Source organism: Podarcis raffonei, chromosome 3, assembly GCF_027172205.1.
Source record: "Podarcis raffonei isolate rPodRaf1 chromosome 3, rPodRaf1.pri, whole genome shotgun sequence".
NCBI lineage: Eukaryota > Metazoa > Chordata > Lepidosauria > Squamata > Lacertidae > Podarcis > Podarcis raffonei.
In genome coordinates, this window is record NC_070604.1 from 111,190,383 (window position 1) to 111,206,268 (window position 15,886).

A 15,886-nucleotide genomic window follows, 5' to 3' on the forward strand; every position below is an offset into this window, starting at 1 on the left:
GTTGACCCTTGCTCTGGGGGGAAACTGTAGGCCTGATAGATTCTTTCTCCATAGTGATAAATGAATCAGACAGCTGCAAGCCAGAGAGACATAGGAAAAGATCTGCAGATTGACAGAGTAGATCAGAGATGGAATGAGTTTACATTGATAAGGTCTATAAAGGTGAAGATCAGGGTAAGTCAAACACAGTGCATCATCCATCCTAGCAGGAGTTGCATTGTATCTAGGAGTGCGTGAGTGGGTATCAAACTTGCACAATGGATCTCTTCTTCCCTTTGCTCCTTAAAAAGCTTCAAGGATCAGAGGGCTCTCTGGAACAGTGAAAGTTGTGCTGCATGGGGCTGTAGTGTGAGAGAGGGGTAACAAAAAATAAGCACACAGGAGGAGCCCTGCTAGATCAGGTCAAATGCCCATTTAGTCCAGCATTGGCCAACTGGATACCCATGGGAAGCCTGCATGCAGAACCCAAACACAACAGCACTCACCCCACCTGCAGTTCCCAACAGCTGGCATTCAGAGGCATACTGCTTCAGACAGCGGCCATCATGGCTGTTGTTGTTGTTTAGTCGTTTAGTCGTGTCCGACTCTTCGTGACCCCATGGACCAGAGCACGCCAGGCACTTCTGTCTTCCACTGCCTCCCACAGTTTGGTCAAACTCATGTTAGTAACTTTGAGAACACTGTCCAACCATCTCAGCCTCTGTCGTCCCCTTCTCCTTGTGCCCTCCATCTTTCCCAACATCAGGGTCTTTTCCAGGGAGTCTTCTCTTCTCATGAGGTGGCCAAAGTATTGGAGACTCAGCTTCACAATCTGTCCTTTCAGTGAGCACTCAGGGCTGATTTCCTTCAGAATGGAGAGGTTTGATCTTCCTGCAGTCCATTGGACTCTCAAGAAGTATTCAAATATGCATGTGCTCTTGGTGACTACAGCATCTTGTGACTTACATGTAAGACATGTTAGGCCATCACAGATAGAGCACCATAGACAGAACTTGTGCTTCAGCTCAAGATGGTTAGGGACCAGTTTGGATGGTCCATCCTTGGAGACTGCCATTCCCACCATTGTGTGTGTGTGTGTTTGTGTGTTTGCCATATCCCAGCTCCCCTGGGAAGAAGACTTGGGATTGTTTTCCCCAATGAAGGCTTTGGGGATGGCTTGCTCGCTTGCATGGGTGATTCACCCAGTGAGGATGGGGAGGAAGCCAGGCTATTTAAGCTTTCACTATCCCCCAAATGCTCCTTTGTTCTTCTTGAGTTACCATCCCTCCCTATGCAGAATGGGCTTTGCTACTTGCCTCTTCAAGAGGAATTATATGTGAGCATTCTGACCGTGCATTGGCTTCAACTTCTGGTGTTCTATGGGATATGTCAATGCACCTGATTCCTGCAGGATATGCAGCCCATGCTGGACTTCTGGTGAGCTTCAGGAAGGTTAACAGAAGCCACTTCAGCAGCACTGTGAGCAATACATTTGGCATGGCTTACTCCTCTGTTTGTGGGATGTGGGTGGCGCTGTGGGTTAAACCACAGAGCCTAGGACTTGCCGATCAGAAGGTCACCGGTTCCAATCCCCGCGATGGGGTGAGCTCCCGTTGCTTGGTCCCTGCTCCTGCCCACCTAGCAGTTCGAAAGCACGTCAAAGTGCAAGTAGATAAATAGGTACCGCTCCGGTGGGAAGGTAAACGGCATTTCTGTGCGCTGCTCTGGTTCGCCAGAAGCTGCTTAGTCATGCCGGCCACATGACCCGGAAGCTGTACGCCGGCTCCCTCAGCCAATAAAGCGAGATGAGCGCCGCAACCCCAGAGTCGGTCATGACTGGACCTAATGGTCAGGGGTCCCTTTACCTTTACCTTTACTCCTCTGTTTGAACCCAGGGTTGTCCCAAAGGAATGGGTACCAAGCAATCCTTGGAGTCTTTCCTGGTTCCTGGTTCATTTAATAATACCTAACCAATCTGGGAACTGCCACTGGCCTATGCCATTCTCTTCCAGTCATTGAGAAAATGACCCATCTTTAAAATATATACAGACTCCACTTAGCAAAATTTATTATACTGTACTTTTGCCCACAGCCTTTTTCAATATGGTTGCGCTTGACGAGAGTGCATTCATTATCTTATCATAAATGTAGGCTCATGGATTTCAAACAGACACATCCAGCTTGAGCGTTCATTGAAGCAGTTCATTCATTGAAAGGAAATGCCACATAATTAATTGAAACTGGTTGCAGGCAATTATGACATTCTGGCAAGGAGAACCCTTGGTGGAAAAGCACATCAAATACTTCAACCTCACTGCATTTTGGAACAGGCAGAAAGACAGCCTGCCCTGGGCTTTAATAAACTTTGGGGGCATGCTACAGAATGAGTAACTTTGGGGGCATGCTACAGAATGAGTAACGCCATATTGTAAAACCAGATTAACACTTCCCAATAAAAAAAAGGTACACAGTTGTAAATCTGGCCATGTGTTGTTTTAATTTTAATGACTCGAATATGGTTGAGATAAAAATTACTCTTTTGTGAAAGTGGAGAGCTATAAATCTCCGTGCGTTGAAAAAAACCAAATTTATGTTTGTGTGTGTTTACAACTAATAACACAAATTCTCTCTGGAGGTATAATATATTAAGAGGCTTCAATGAAAAAGCATGCAGAAGAAAGAGACCAAAGGACCGGACAATTCCTACAGACCATATCCATAGACTATATCCACTTTATCTTTTGGTTATTGGGGAATATAAGAAGGCATTGCTTTCCATTCTGCTCCATATTTGACACATGCAACAGTGTTTCTGTTCTGCTGCAGCTTGCCTTCTGCCCAAAACCTGGATGGTTTTAAAAGAGGATTAAGCAAATCCCTGGAGGAGAAGGCTATCAGCAGCTATGAGCCACAATGGCTATGTTCTGCCTCTACCCTCAGAGGCATAATGATGCTGAATACCAGTTGATGGGAATCGCAGGTTGGCTGAATGCAGTTGTGCTCATGTTTGCCTTGTAGGATTCCCACGGACATCTGGTTGGTCACTGTGAGAAGAGAATGCTCTATTAGAAGGGCCATTGGTTGGATCCATTGGTTGAATCCAGCAGGCTCGTCTTATGTTCTTATTCTGGATTTACATCTGGGATGATTCCACACCCTGGCACTTTCTGACCCTGTTCATGTGAGCTGGCACCACCATACTGCTGGCAAAATAATGGATCTGCCCTCTGGTGGGACTTCACTGCAATCCAAAACCACAGTATTTTACAGTAGAGGCTGATGTGTTGATATGATGTGATGTGTCCTATTTTCTATCTGGATGCCTGATGGATAACACAAGACCCTCAATCAGGGCTGGATTTAGGTTTGATGAGGCCCTAAGCTACTGAAGGTAATGGGGCCCTTTATATGTCCAGCTGTCCTTTGTCAACAACAAATTGTCGCTGCTTTTTGTGTTGAATATATGCTATATGGTAATTTATGGACCTAATAGGTATCTAAAGCCATTTGCACATAACGAAATATGTATTTTACCAAAGTAATGTTTGAACTGAAATACAATTAAGAAGTATATTAATAGTGAAATACAATTAAGAAGAAGTACATTAATAGTGAAATAACTATTAATCTCTAACTTAAAATGATTTTTTTATTCATAACAAACTTAATAATGCAAACACATTGGCATTTGGCAATAACAAAAGTTCCTTTAGAAACACAATTTACAAAGACTCATAATCTAGCCTTTAGAAACTTGCTATAACATGAAATAATAATAGGTGATATATGATTCAAATTAGTAATAATTATAAATAACTTTAGTAATATGAAATTAAGTGTTATAACCTGTACAATGCAATTGTAGTTAAAACAATGCATTTTTTAAATATAATATCAATATCACCACAGTAGTCTACACTGTTCATTGGGACAGCAGACCTTTGTACTCTGTTACACTTGGTGAGTGTAAAAGACGGTATTTCTAGTAATATGTCACATTCATAAATAATACCTATACAGTCATACCTCGGGTTACAGACGCTTCAGGTTGCGCTTTTTTGGGTTGTGCTCTGCACCGAACCCAGAGGTTCCGGAACGGGTTACTTTCAGGTTTCGGCACTCACACATCTGCAGAAACACTAAATCACACTTTGCGCATGAGCAGGTGCTGCACGTTGTGAATGCTGCGGGTTGTGAACATGACTCCTGCACGGATCATGTTCGCAACCCGAGCGTCCACTGTACTATATCTTATATTTTGGAAATGTACATCCAGTGTTTTTTTCTTTAAAAAATTTTTGGGGCCCCCAAGAGAGTGGGGCCCTAAGCTATAGCTTGTTTAGCTTACATATAAATCCAGCACTGCCCTCAATGCATGTCTCTCTCCCTCCCCTCCAAAGAAACTCTCCCATGTTTGGAATCTTTCTCTGTGGCTCTGAAGGTCTCTCAGGATCCTCACACAGCCCGCTTTGCCACTTGCTTCTTAAGAAAAGGAAAACTCCCCTAAAGGTGATGAAGGCTGAAAATAAAATTCAAGTAAGGATAACGTCAGGACTTACATGCCTTTAGAGCACTTCACAAAAGTGAAATAATTAACATTCTAATTACTCCATTTCAGAGGCTAAGTATTACTACTGCTGAAAAGCCCAGAGTCCATTTATAACATACTTGCTACTTACAGCCTCATATCTTAAGGCCTTTCCACTGACAATATTGGCACACACAAAAAGTGAATCTTTGACATGGTCAGTGAAAAGATACAAAAGGGCATGTAGTAGAACTGTCGCTGAGAAAATGCACCAGGAAGCTACAACTTAGCTCTGAGAGACCACCTCCTTCCCTGTAGACCCTCTCAGGTGCTAAGATTGGCAGAGTGCACTTTCAATATATTCAAAGTTGTGGAATCCCCTCCTTAACGTGTTTTTAAATTGTTGTAGCCTGCCCTGCGATCTCATGGTGAAGGGTGGCTAAGAAATCTAATAAGGGTAATACAAAATGCATAGATTTTAAATGTGTTCTTTCAAAAGATCTGCATGAAATAGGATGCAATTGACCTACAGTTGAGTGCCAGCCAAACCAAACTAGGATAAAGCTGTTCAGTCCTTTGCTATGAAAAGGCCTGTCGTGACATTATTTGCCCAAAAAGGGACATGGGAATTGGCCACAGAGGAGAACATCTTAATGGTTTTAGACCGCTTTAAGTATTTTACTTTTTTAAAAAAGTGCTTTGGAGATATTGCGCATAAATAAAACAATTCATACTTTTGCCTGATATATTATGATGTTTGAGGTTTGAGGGATAAAGAACAGACCATTTTTTTTACTCGTTGTGGTCTGTCAAATAAAGAAAATATACTATTCTATAAAAAAAGAGTCTTGTAAGAGCAAAGAGGTAATGGATGCTAAGGAACATGCAAGATGTAGCATATACTTATTTCTAGAGCCACGTTAAGACTTAAATTGCAGTACCAAGGGGGTAGCCACTTGGTTGTGGCAGTAAATTTTACCAACAGGATAGAATTTTAAACTCATACTTTCTCATAATGGTGGCTTCCCCCTTACAGCTACTGAGTAATATGATGACTTTATCTAATGGAGGCATCTCTTTAGAAATCATTGGGTTTTATTTATCTCAGGATGAAAGCGGAAGGAGAAAAACACTTAGGCTATTTTTCTTCACAAAAGCAGCAAGAATGGCACCTTGTGCAGCTATTGAGATGTTTTATGCTTATTGGCATCTTGGTCTTTATCAGTTGCCTTTCCTTGTCGAGTTATTGAATGTTACATTTCTCCTGCTTCAAAACGCATATAACAATCTGCATATAACAATAATAACCCACCCCCACCCCCACCCCAATAAAATAAATAAATAAAATAAATGTCTCTGTGTGTGTTTGTGGGCACAATCAGTGCAAAATGCTTATCTTGTTCCACCATGTTTTTGGGAGGTGTTGTTTATTTATTCAATTTACACTCTGCCTTTCTTTAGAAAATGGACAAGGAAACTTTGGTCCTCCAGCTGTTGCTGAACTACAACTCCCACCATCCCTGGTCACTGGCCATGCTTGCTGGGGCTGATGGGAAATGCAGTTCAGCAACAAGTGGAGGTCCAAAGTTTTCCCCAAACTACACATTCTAGCATAAACACAACACAACACAACCATTGCAATCTTTAAAAGAAACCAGACACACATAAAAAGCACCATGCAAAAACTGTTCAGGGAAAGGTAGGTAGCCGTGTTGGTCTGCCGTAGTCAAAACAAAATAAAAAAAATTCCTTCCAGTAGCACCTTAGAGACCAACTAAGTTTGTTATTGGTATGAACTTTCATGTGCTATCTGTAGAAGTGTGCATGCACACGAAAGCTCATACCAATTAACAAACTTAGTTGGTCTCTAAGGTGGAAGGAATTTTTTTTATTTTGTTCAGGGAAAATTCACATGTTTGGTTGAGTTCCTCAAAGTGCCCCGGACTGCCCAAAGGCTAAACTAACTGGATCTCTCAAGAGGCGCAGCTTTGAAATCAGGCCCTGCCAGAAACAAAGTCCGGGTCCTAGTAGCTGCCAATGTAAATGTTCAAAGTGGCAGCAGAGGGAGCATAACATTATCCAGCAGGGTTGTTCTTATGTTCTTAGCAACCACTGACTTTTGCTTGGCTGGAATGTAGGCTACTCAATGTACAAAGCTTTAGTTGCTCCACCCATTTTGCACCTGGACCCGTCCACCACTGGCATGTGGTTTCTGGAAGGTTGCCTAGCTAGCCAAGTAGGAGAAGGAAGTCAAAGGGGTCATTTCTCTCTCTTTGTCAATGAGACCAATCGTAACCATGCAAGTTGTTCAACACAGACCTACCCAGATTTTCATTGACTGCCTCTAGCCAAGCATGTGTTTTTTCAGTGAGCACAACTCAAATGAGCAAAAATAAGTCCTGAGAAAAGAAATGGAACGAGATTCCTTTGCAACTTACCTAGAATTCATTTTTGCGATCATGGTATCTCCCCTGCCAGGTAAGTGGGTGGCACGCGTACTTATGGTTGGAGAAGAAGAAAAGTCATAAAGCTTTTGAAAACCACATCTTCCAGAAATCGCTAATCGAAGTATGGGATAGATATAAAAAATTACTGGAATCAGGAGTCCCACACTGGTTGTCCCCATTAGAGGTCATGTGTGTTTAGAAAATTAACATGAGAGGCAATTGGATTACTTATGGAGATCTAGTGGTTAAAGATGGAGAGAAATGGAGATTGAAGCCATATGAACAAGTAAAAGAATATGTATTTGATTGGTTGCACTATTATCAGATAAATGATATGTTTAAAAAAGATGTGAAAGAGAAGGGTTATATAGAAAAAGACTCAAAATTCCAAACAGAAATAGTAAACAATGATTGTAAGATAATCTCAAAAATGTACAAAATGTTATTGGAATGGTATACGATGGACGAGGAAGTTAAGTCGGTAATGATTCATTGGGCCAGAGATTTTGGGTACAATATATATTTTGAAGATTGGGTTAAAGTATGGAATGATAACTTGAAGTTTACTGCATGCACTACGCTAAAGGAAAATGTTATGAAAATGGTATACAGATGGTATATTACACCGGTTAAATTAGCAAAAATGTTTAAAACTTGTAATAAGTGTTGGAAATGTAAAGAGAAAGAACCTTTATTCATATGTGGTGGGAATGCAAGAAAATGAAGGGGTTCTGGGAGATGATATATAATGAGTTAAAGAAGATGTTGAAATATAGTTTTGTAAAGAAACCAGAAACCTTCCTTCTAGGAATAACAAGAAATGAAATAAATAAAAAGGATTGTAAACTTTTTCAGTATGCAATAACAGCAGCGAGAATATTAATGGCCCAAAAATGGAAGCAGGAAGAACTACTGACTCTGGAGGAATGGAGAATGAAGCTAACGGACTATGCAGAACTGGACAAGCTAACTGGGAAAATTAGATATCAACGAGATCACAAGTTCATTGAGGACTGGGAAAAATTTTCAGAGTATTTGAAGAGTGTATGTGATGAGCAAACAATGCTAGTGGGTTTTAAAGAAGCTTTGTGAAAAAATAAGGAATATTGCAAGAATGCAAATAAGGCTATAAAGGTATTTTTAAAAGGCGATACTAAATTCGAGGAATGCGTAGACAAAAATTTAAATACGGATGATTGTCAGAGAAGCTGAGGGAAGTTCAAAAGATGAAAATATGTTATTTGGGAAATTGTTTGATTGGAGATATTTGTGTAAAATTTAATAAAAATTTATTAAAAAAAAAAAAAGAATTCATTTTTGCCAGACTGTGCCCTTTGAAATCAATGGGGCTTACTCAAAGCATGCTTACGATGAGAGCCTGGCTTGGCAGCAACACACTTAACCTTGCCACTTATTATGCCTAATGTTGTCTGCAAACAATTCTCTCTCATAGGAAACCGAGAAAAATGGCTAGCTTGTGTCTAGTACATTGCAGAAAAGCGAAGTCTCTTGGGAGAAGAGGGGCAGCCAATTAATCGGCGCTCTACCCATCTCCTTCCAGTATTGTGTGTGTGTGTGTCACCACTGCAAATACATATATAAGGCAGCGGCAGATGTTTCACAAGCCACGGTAGCACATATCTGAGCACATGGCATCCAATTAGAACTGAGCGCACAATGGTAAATAAAGACTGGGAACCACAGGAGAATACCAAGCAGGAGGAAGTCCCGCATGTTTGTATAGCACTCATAGCTCGTGAAATGCTTAATGAATTCCTTTGTCCCAGCGTAGGCAGGTGTATGTTTATGGAAAGGCGATGCTCTCATAGGAACTGAACTGTAAGACTACTTGAGTGGGGGGCGGGGGGGGCGGGGGCAAGCCAGGGCTGGATTTAGGTTTGATGAGGCCCTAAGCTACTGAAGGTAATGGGGCCCTTTATATGTCCAGCTGTCCTTTGTCGACAACAAATTGTCACTGTTTTTTGTGTTGAATATATGTTATATGGTAATTTATGGACCTAATAGGTATGTAAAGACCATTTGCACATAACAAAATATGTATTTTATCAAAGTAATTGTTGAACTGAAATATAATTAAGAAGAAGTATATTAATAGTGGAAATTTTTGGGCGGCCCCAAGAGAGTGGGGCCCTAAGCTATAGCTTGTTTAGCTTATACAGTAGTACCTTGGGTTAAGAACTTAATCTGTTCTGAAGGTCCGTTCTTAACCTGAAACTGTTCTTAACCTGACGTACCATTTTAGCTAATGGGGCCTCCCGCTGCCGCTGCATGATTTCTGTTCTCATCCTGAAGCAAAGTTCTTAACCCAAGGTACTATTTTTGGGTTAGCAGAGTCTGTAACCTGAAGCGTCTGTAACCTGAAGTGTCTGTAACCCGAGGTACCACTGTACGTAAATCCAGCACTGGGGCTAGCTCACCCATGCAGGGAACTCGTGCCTTCCACAGTAACCTGTGTTTTGAACCTTTATTGAACTACAGAACTGGGAAACAAGAGGCAAAGCAACTACTTATATACATTTCTGAAAGCCTGGGCCACTCCCACTCCCAACATGATTGGCTGTCTACCCTTCCAAACTGTGAATCACGACTCAGAGTTCAAGGGCCAATGGCAGAGGCCAAAATCCTGAAATGTTCTGTGATTGGACAGCATGTATCGAATCAGAACACAGGAGCTCAGAATCCTTAGTCCAGACTCAAGCTCAGGCAAACAAAGACCACTAAATACGTAACAGGGACAAAGCCAGAATTAGTGAGCTCTGTCTATTATTGGTTCCAGCTCCACCCACTGTTGCCTCTGGCTCCACCTACTGTTGCTCTCCCTGCATTCTGCCCTATTACTCCCAATGGGCACCAACCTCCACCTCTGTGTTTTGCCCTTTTGCAAAGCAAAAGCATTTCCTTCAGTCCTTGCTTAACTTAACAGACATAATTTGGCTGATGCACCATAATAAAGGTTTCGGTTAGGTAGGGCCAGTGTAAATGATTTTAAAGTATGTTGCTGTACAAAAAGGAATGTAATTATAATAATGTAAAAATCTAAATGGCTATTTAATCCCCTACAGGTCTTTTAGCCCTGAAAAACCATCTCGGAAGCATATAATCTCCTACTGATTTGAAACAGAGCAAGCTGAATGTGCTTTCATGTGCAGTCAGGAACTGCTCCCACCCTCAACGATAATCAAAGATGATGAAACAGGTAATGATGCATAATAATGCCAAGAAAAATATTATAACACAATAACTATCATCAGGCATTATATATTTTCACACACACACACACACACACACACACACACACAGAATGCACGTCTGGTGGAATTCAGGTCATGATAGCTGCAAAAGCTACTTGAATCTGGTGCTGGTGTTCTGAATGTGGGAACAGGTTTCTCCAAGCACACAGTGTCTAACTCTCGACATTTGGATATGCATTGGCATCCACAACACAATGCTCATTCCAGGCCCCAATGGAGCAATTGGATAAATCTTCTGATATGGTTGGGGATGTGGGTCCCCTTCAGGGGCCGGTAGCGTCTGCTCATGACGAACTGCACACAGCTAGATCTGGAACAGAGCCATGGCTGACATACAGCCCATAGGACAAAACAGATATTCCTCCTAGCGCTGGCAATTGTCAAAAATAAATAGATGCTTCCAATACAGCTATGGAGACACATCTACAAAACAAAGAGCCTCCAGGTAGTGTAAAAACAAGGCAAATATACTCAGGCATCAACAGAGTATGAGTGAAAAAATGCAATCTATAATCTATCAAATGCAAACAGTGCTGTGCTGTTTCGATCATCCATATTTTAATAGATATGTTTTCATATTATAATAATAATAATATAATAATTTATTATTTATACCCCGCCCATCTGGCTGAGTTTCCCCAGCCACTCTGGGCAGCTCCCAATCAGTGTTAAAAACAGTACAGCGTTACATATTAAAAACTTCCCTGAACAGGGCTGCCTTAAGATGTCTTCTGAATGTCAGGTAATTATTTATCTCTTTGACATCTGATGGGAGGGCGTTCCACAGGGCGGGTGCCACTACCGAGAAGGCCCTCTGTCTGGTTCCCTGTAGCCTCACTTCTCGCAATGAGGGAACCGCCAGAAGGCCCTCGGCGCTGGATCTCAGTGTCCGGGCTGAACGATGGGGGTGGAGACACTCCTTCAGGTATACAGGACCAAGGCCGTTTAGGGCTTTAAAGGTCAACACCAACACTTTGAATTGTGCTCGGAAACGTACTGGGAGCCAATGCAGATCTCTCAGGACCGGTGTTATGTGGTCCCGGCGGCCACTCCCAGTCACCAGTCTAGCTGCCGCATTCTGGATTAATTTTATATGCGTTCAGTGTAACAGCAGTCACAAAATTAAAAGACGCCTGCTCCTTGGGAGAAAAGCCATGACAAACCTAGACAGCATCTTAAAAAGCAGAGATATCACCTTGCCAACAAAGGTCCATATAGTGAAAGCTATGGTTTTCCCAGTAGTGATGTATGGAAGTGAGAGCCGGACCATAAAGAAGGCTGATCGCTGAAGAATTGATGCTTTTGAATTACGGTGTTGGAGGAGACTCTTGAGAGTCCCATGGACTGCAAGAAGATCAAACCTATCCATTCTGAAGGAAATCAGCCCTGAGTGCTCACTGGAAGGACAGATCCTGAAGCTGAGGCTCCAATACTTTGGCCACCTCATGAGAAGAGAAGACTCCCTGGAAAATACCCTGATGTAGGGAAAGATTGAGGGCACAAGGAGAAGGGGACGACAGAGGACGAGATGGTGGGACAGTGTTCTCAAAGCTACCAGCATGAGTCTGACCAAACTGCGGGAGGCAGTGGAAGACAGGAGTGCCTGGCGTGCTGTGGTCCAGGGGGTCACGAAGAGTCGGACACGACTGAACGACTAAACAACAACAACAATGCGTTCAGCTTTTTGTAATTTATCAGTGTTGTTTTCATTTGTGTAAGCCGTCCAGAGTGCTGGTCTGGGAAAAGGAACACAGACCCTGGGTGAGTGCCTGGAACCTCCTGGGCTCTTGCTGCCGCTCAACAGAGGGAAGGGGAGGCACCAACTAACTCGCCATCTACTTCATTCACATGACATTAGTAGTGTTTACAAAGGTAAAATAAAACACACAGGCATCTCATTCGTAAAGTAAATTTTTTTTTTCTTTTACTTGGTTACTTCATATTCACAATGGTAACTTTTGGTTCTACAACGTGAGAGGAGATTTCATGGTGGCCTCATACAAGAGGAGAGTGAAGAGAGAGCAAGGGGGAAGGACAAAGGGGGTGGAGCTTAAGCATTTAGTGGGAAACCACAAGGTATATTTTCCCTAGTCTCAACCCTGCCCTCTATTGATTGGAAGCTGCAAGGTTTACTTATATCCAGGGGATAGGTAAAGGTAAAGGGACCTCTGACCATTAGGTCCAGTCATGGCCGACTCTGGGGTTGTGGCGCTCATCTCGCTTTATTGGCCAAGGGAGCCGGCGTACAGCTTCTGGGTCATGTGGCCAAGATGCTTCTGGCAAACCAGAGCAGCACATGGAAATGCTGTTTACCTTCCTGCTGGAGCAGTACCTATTTATCTACTTGCACTTTGACGTGCTTTCGAACTGCTAGGTTGGCAGGAGCTGGGACCGAGCAATGGGAGCTCACCCTATCACGGGGATTCGAATCACCGACCTTCTGATCGGCAAGTCCTAGGCTCTGTGGTTTAACCCACAGCGCCACCCGCGTCCATAATAATAAGAATGTCCCTCTTGGATCTGAGCAAATATTTATCTAATGTATCCATTCTAATGTCCTCTTCTTAGAGGAGGGAACCAAGTACCGGTGGGAAGCCCACAAATAACTATACACCCTGCAATTCAGCATGGATTAGAATTGGGTGGTGAGAAAAATTCGAGTTTTAGACTATTAGTACTACATCAGCAAGCAGCACTCAAAGTATGGCAAGCAGATGAGCAGAGAGATGCATGGTGGCCAAACTATAAAAGGAAGTTTGAGAAATTAAGACATCCCCTCTGTCAGATAGATAATTGTTGCTGGCACAATTAGACTTTCCGTAGCACCAAGATGAGTCGAGAAGGACTTACTGGCCCAGTCCAGCCCTTATCTGAGCAGCTTTTTGGGTGCAGATTAATGTGGAAATGACTTTTCCATGCTTCAACAAGCTAGTTCATTAAGAGCAAATACTTCTTTTTTTCTTTTAGCAAAAAATAATAATACAAAGGCCACTGCTGCCCATTTGCTGAAAGCACACACATTTGCTGTGTTCTACTGCAGATGCAAGGGAGATCGTGCTGCCCAGTGATGTGATAAGGGACACAGGCAACCCATTGTGATTGTGGGAGGGATTATGGGTAGGAGCAGCATCTGGAAGAAATGGTCCCTGTGACTCAGGTGTGAGCACCAACAGGGGGGAAAACTGTATTGATGTTAGCCAAGGAAGAAGGGTCCCAAACTGATGCCACAAATAGCAGAGAGTGCTTTCTACATTCAGAAGGCAGAGTAGGAAAACCAGACACTGAAAAACATGTTTCCACATTCTGGATTGGAGGGGCAATCACAGAAGGAAAAGTCGTTCAAAGTGTAAAATGTTAGAGCTGATTCATAGAGACATCTACAGCAACTGATCTCTCATCACTTGGCATCAGTTGGAAACTGCTTTGCGTGGCTAAAGGTGACTTAGGAAAGTGTTGTGGGACTGTGTCCATCACAGAAGACATGCCTCCAGGTATGTGGATGTCACATTTTGAATGAGACATTTTGAGCATGTCTTAGGGAAGGAACATGCCCCCCCTCCACACACACACACACACACACACACACAGAGAGAGAGAGAGAGAGAGAGAGAGAGACAGCACCAGACTCCAACTCCCATCAGCCCCAATCAACATGGCTAATGGCCAGGTACTGTATGATGGAATTTGTTGTCTTGCAGCACCTGGAAGAATGCAGGTTCCCCATCCCCATCCCTACGCTATGCATAAACATGGATGAGGGAAGTGAATGGAAGTGGGTGCAAATTAATGAATGATTGCAGAAGGGGGTGGGGGCCAAAAAGGATTTATCAGTGAATGGATGGATGGATGGATGGATGGCACATGTTTGTAAGTGGCAGATAATAGTGGGTCATGCTTTTGTGTCTATGTTTGGTTTATATGTGTGGCTGGCTGATGGGGTTGTGGTAGTGGCTGTGTGTATTAAAGAGAGACAGGGAGAGTAGGATATGGGGGAGAGAGAGAATGAAAGAAGAAACAGTGGCACCCATTATAGAAAAAATAGAATCACAGAGTTGGAAGAAACCCTGAGGATCAGGGGCTACAAACTTGAGTAAACAATTGAGGGTAGGTAAGCTCTGCTCCACATAATCAGTCACAAAACATACAACCATTTAAATAGAAATGCCTATCAACTTGGGGGGGCAGCCCCCTCCAATAGTTTATTGGGGTGTATGTGAAGGGACCTCAGTCCCTAGGAGTTGGCTCCTATGTTGAGGATTATCTAGTCCAGGCACCCCCAACCTTCGGCCCTCCAGATGTTTTGGACTACAATTCCACTGGTCCTGTTAGCTAGGGATCATGGGAGTTGTCGGCGAAAAACATCTGGAGGGCTGCAGGTTGGGGATGCCTGATCTAGTCCAACCCCTGTCAATGAAGGAATATATCCCATACAGGGATCAAACCTGTAACCTTGGCATGATCAGCCCCATGCTCTAAACAGCTGAGCTATCCAGGCTTGTGGTTTGCTTCTCTCTTTTTTTATAATATGATATTTTATTAGGTTTAACAATAGAAAAATAGAACAGTAGAAACACAAAGAGACACAGAGAAAATATGAAGAACAATACAAACTTTCACAATACATAAAATACAAACATTTAGCAAGAGAAAAAAACAATCGTCACACAAAAAATAAAATAAGAAAAACACAAATCACTCTTTTCTAAATATTCATCTTCACTTAACTTATTTTCCTGACTTCCTCACGCCTCCCTTTTTTATATCCCTTTTTAACAATTAGCTCAGCAAATTCATATCCTACTACTTTGTCCTTATATATTTTACCTCCCAAATTTATAATTTCAAATTTTTACCTCTTATTACTAGAACCCCTTCATTTTATTTCAATGCCATCAGCATTCATACATTTTACAATACTTCTGTAAATAAGTTTTAAATTTCCTCCAATCTTCTTCCACCAACTCTTCTCCCTGATCTCGGATTCTGCCAGTCATCTCAGCCATTTCCATATAGTCAATTACTTGCATCTGCCATTCTTCCAAGGTGGGTAATTCTTGTGTCTTCCAATACTTTGCGATGAGTATTCTTGCTGCTGCTGTAGCATACATAAAGAAAGTTCTATCCTTCTTTGGCACCAATTGGCCAACTATGCCCAGGAGAAAGGCCTCTGGTTTCTTCACAAAAGTGCATTTAAGTACCTTTTTTATTTCATTATAAATCGTCTCCCAGAAAGGCTTGTGGTTTGCTTCTCTCCAAAGAAACCATGAGTGGTAAACAAGGGTTGTTCTTTGCTTGTTGATTGTGGTTTGTTGGAGAAAACCAACAAGGAGCCCAGGTTCAGATCCCGTTGCAAGATGAATTCCGGCTTGTTTCGTGGCAGCACAGCAGCAGTAGGATTGGACAAGGAGCAGAGAGAGAACCTTTCAGCAGCAGGCTTTAGCACCCTGTACATCAAGATTGAACCACAATTTGTTTTTAAATACAGTTCAGTGCAACATACAAACCAGGTTTGCATTGTCTGCACTGGAGGGCAGTGGCTCTCCAGGTTTCAGAAGATGTCTTTCACAGCCCTACCATGGGCCTGACCTCAGCTTTAATATATGCAGCTATGTGCCATTTCTCATATGGTTTATTTTACAGTCTTTTAGTCTCTCATAGAT